The sequence below is a fragment of the Arachis hypogaea genome, chromosome 10 (genome assembly GCF_003086295.3).
Source record: "Arachis hypogaea cultivar Tifrunner chromosome 10, arahy.Tifrunner.gnm2.J5K5, whole genome shotgun sequence".
In the NCBI taxonomy this organism is placed as follows: domain Eukaryota; kingdom Viridiplantae; phylum Streptophyta; class Magnoliopsida; order Fabales; family Fabaceae; genus Arachis; species Arachis hypogaea.
In genome coordinates, this window is record NC_092045.1 from 107,209,923 (window position 1) to 107,214,380 (window position 4,458).

Genomic DNA, 4,458 nt, shown 5'->3' on the forward strand with positions numbered 1-4,458 from the left:
TTTGGTTGTTTATTTGTGCAACTCATAGGAGACAGAGGAACGAAGGCAATATGGAAAAGATTAGTGTGCAGGTTAAGTTTAGTTAGGATTGAGAACCTCTAAATGACCATCCACTTATGGCTTCTGTTTTTAGTTCCTTAAGCTTTATATCCGAGTAACGGCATTCTAGGATTGCATTTGGCATTCCCAGGACGTTATATCTGATATGCGTGACACCTTTATCATGCTGAGAACCTCCGATTCTCATTTCGTACAATATTGTGTTTTTCAGATACAGGTCGAAAGGCTCCTCGGTAGGCATCTGGACTTTTGTAGCGGAGTAGTTTCTGGATTTTATTTTGATGTATAGTTTATGTTTAAATATGTACTTAACTCTCCGAACAGCTGCTTTATTTTATACCTCTTAGAGATTTATGGAGAATTAGGGTTTACTTTGTATTTTGGATTCTGGGATATGTATATATGTATGTAAATATTCTTCAGCCAGTCTTAGCTTTGCAGGCTGAGCTAGGAGCTTGATATTTTGTACCTTTGACCCTCTATTCCCACTTTTTGTCTATGTATATTTAAAAACCTTAATTTTATTAGCACGCAAGTAATCTCATTTCCTAAGCGTTATGCTTTTATTTTTGCAATTTTGTTTCACCTGTTTTTTTTCAAGGCTCCTCATTTATTATATTCTTTCTGCTATTATATGTATATATTTTATTTTAGATGTCGTAATACCACACCACCTCTGTTTCACGGCTTAAGAGTAAAGCTCTGTGTGGTAGGGTATTACACTGATGTGATGTATGGTGGGGGTGCCACAGAGGAACAATACGAACTCTCTTTTCCTAACCCCCAGGAGCACGTTTGCTATGTAAATATAGAGGCTCTACGGATTCCTAACTGGATGTAGGTTCACAAATCCATGTTCGATGTTGTAGAGGTTCATTCGTTTCCCCTTTTCGACTTTGTTATCGGGCTCTTGAACCGGTGTAGTGTTGCCCCTTCTCAGCTCTATCCTAATAGTTAGGCAGCTATTAGGTGTTTTGAGTAACATGTGAATACTTCCAAATACCAGCCGTTGTGTAGGTCTTTCTAGATTTCTTCCTTCTCACTGTGCCCCTTCGGAAGGATAAACATCAAAAGGGATATATGCCTTTCTGGGTTGTCTAAGGCTGGAAGATCATCGGGATATTTGAGGATTCCTTCCCTGGGTTCAAGAATGAATACTTCAAAGTGAGACCGGCAAGGGGACATCACCCATTTTGGTTTACTCTAGAGGGGGAACGGAGGTCCCCGACCTACTAGAATTACGAAGTCGCAACTGAATACTTAGTAAAGATAACTTACGAGGGGTTAAGTCGAGAAAGTAAGAATATAGTTGAGGTATTGACGGTTATTTTTGGGGGTAGGTCGTTAAATCTCCGACACGTGATGCGAGACCAGGAGGCTTATCGCTAGTATATAGGTAGGTTGCTTTCCTTTCACTTTGTTCTTGTATTCTTCTTTTTGGAATCTTGTTTTCATAAGTTACCTCTTGCAGTTGATATGGCTGGTGGACTTACGACCATGGAAAATCTCATGGCTGCCTTCCTTGAGGTGGAAGATAAGGAGCATCCCTAGGGTGAAGAGGTCCCAACCTCTGGTGCCGGTGTGGAAGGGTCATGGGAGGTCACTACTTCTCAGGCCAAAGGTGATCTTCATGAGATCACACCCCCGTATCCTCAGAAGAAGAGTAAAACGACATCGAGTGGGAAGGGGAGGAGGTTGTCGTTCACTCCATGATGGAAAAAGCCTTTGATACCCCGACTTTCATTGATGAGCACTTGCTTCTGGGATTGAGGAGTACTTTGCAGACTACGATCTAGCCGCTCAAGCAAAGTGGGTCTATTGCTTCCTGTTCTATTTTACGACAGTGGTTTGCAAGACGGAGGTGCTTCTAGGAAAGTTGCGGCTGTTGGCTGGGAAAATTTGCGAGGCCTAGACCAATCTAGCGGCTGCCTGATCAGAGAGGGATGCAACCAAAACTACTAAAGCTAAGGCTAAGAAAGAGGCTAAGGAAGCCGGTGATGAGATCCAGCATCTCACCGATCTTGAGATGTCTTTGAAAGTAGAGAAGTCGAAGGCAGAGCATCGGGCAGAGGAGGCATAAAATTAAGTGAAAGCCACGAAGGATGCTACGGGTGTCTTGAAAAAGAGGTACAAGGAGTTTGTAAAGAACATGAAAGAGGTCATCTTTGCTACCAAAGAGTCTTTGAAGTTGCAGGTCTCACTCCTTTTGCCCGATTTTGCTGTTTCCCAGATTGGCGCTTTTAAGACTATCTGAGATGGGCAGATTTTTTTATCTTAGTTTTGAGAAGAGAACCTAGTTTTCTTTTGTTTGTATGTATTGAATGTATGCCTGAGGAGCCAAATTTGCTTTGTATTTTGAATGTATGCTCATGGGACCGACGTTATATGCTTGATTAAGTAAAAGTTAGGTCATATTATTACATATCTGTACTTCATTCTTGGTGAAGTTCATCTATCTCGTGCCATTTTGTTTTTTGTTAAGTCGTTTGACTTGTGCTGTAAATTATTTTTGGTTAGTCTATTCGACTCATGTCATATTTTACTTTGGTTAACCATTCGGGAGTGATTTGATTTGGCTTCCAGGTTGATCAATCCTGGGATGTCGTTCTCACAACTTGGAAAAAACATTAGAAAGGAGGAAAACAAAACTCTTAATAGAAAAGGTAAATTTTGACAACACTTAAAATTAATTCAAGAGAAAAAAGGACAAGAACAAAGAAAAGAGAGAACAAACGAACAATTCGGGTCCATTGAGCGAGAAAAAAGCACCTTAGCCTGTCATGGTGGTGTAAAGCTGTCTTCATGAGTTGAACTTTTTCAGGTTGATAGCGTTCCAAGTTCAGGATACCGGGGACCCGTCAAGTCTTTCTAATTGATAAGCTCATTTGCCACATGTTTCCCAGACACGATAAAGTCTCTCCCAATTCAGTGAGAGTTTCCCTTCGCCTGGCTTTCAGGTTCCAATGTCATTGCGTCGGAGCAATAAGTCTCCCTTCTCAAAAGCTCACTTCTTTACATTCTGGTTGTACTTGAGGGCTAGTGTTTGTTTGAGGGCCACTTCCCTCAGGTGGGAAAGCTCCCGAATTTTGTCCACCAAATCTTTTTTGGCTTCTTGATCAAAATTCTCTAGGAGGAATCTTGGGTTAGGCTCACCGATCTACACTGGTATGACTGCTTCGGTGCCATAGGTTAGGCAAAAAAGTGTTTTTCCGGTTGCTGACTGTGGGCAGGTGCAGTATGACCAAAGGACAGAACTCAATTCGTCTATCCAATTGCCTTTCTTTTGCTCTAACCTCTTCTTGATCCCTTTTAGGATCACCTTATTTGCTATCTCAACTTGCCCGTTGGCCTGGGAATGTTCTACATAAGAGAAACATTGTTGGTGAACTGGGTGCCATTATCGGAGATAACGTCCTCTGATGTTGAATCGGTTGATTACCTGTCTCCAAAAGAACTTTCTACATTGGGTTGCCGCTATTTTGGCTAAGACTTTGGCAGTAGTCAAGGGCCACTATAAGTAATTTTAGTTGTTTAGGGACCGTAGGGAATGGGCCCCTGAGGTCGATTCCCCACACCACAAAAGGTCGGAAAGCCGTGACACATGACAGCTCTTCCGCCATAACATTGTGAAAGTTCCCATTTTCTTGGCATTTAACGCAAGATCTGACGAGTTGCATTGAGTTGTGAATTATAGTTGGCCAATAGTAACTAGCTCTTATCAATTTCTGGGCCAAGATCTTCCCACCCATGTGGTGGCTGCAACAACCCTTGTGTACTTCCCTCACGTACTCTGTCTGGTTGGGGCAGAGGCACTTGAGGAGTGGCTGAGAGATGCCCTTCCGATACAGGATCCCTTGGATTATGGTGTACTTGGGAGCCTCCCACTTAATCCATTTTTGTTCAGCTTGGTTGCCCAAGAGCTCTCCTTCCTCTATGAACTGCTTGATCAGGGTAGTCCGATCCAGATTTTCTGTTGGCTTAGGATCAAAGTGACAGATGGTTCTTTGATTGCCTCATGGATAAAGGAGTGGTTTTCTCCAGAGAATTTAGTGCTAGCCAGCTTTGACAGTAGCTCTGCACTGGTGTTCTTCTCCAGAGGGTCATGCTAGATCACCACCTCATCGAAGGCTTTATACACTTCTATGGCCTTTTCCAAGTACTTTTGGAGCAAGGGATCCCGATCTTGGTACGTTTCGTTAACCTGCAATGACTTGCGAGTCACAATTGACTAGGGAGAGTTCGGCTATGATAGCCTCATACTTTGCTTGGTTATTGGACAGAGGAAACTTGTATTTGATGGACTGCTCTCGTACAGGAGGCCATCCGAGTTCTTTAGGATTACTCCTGCACCACCAGAGGTTTGGTTGGATTCTCCGTTGACATGGACCTTCCAACGTT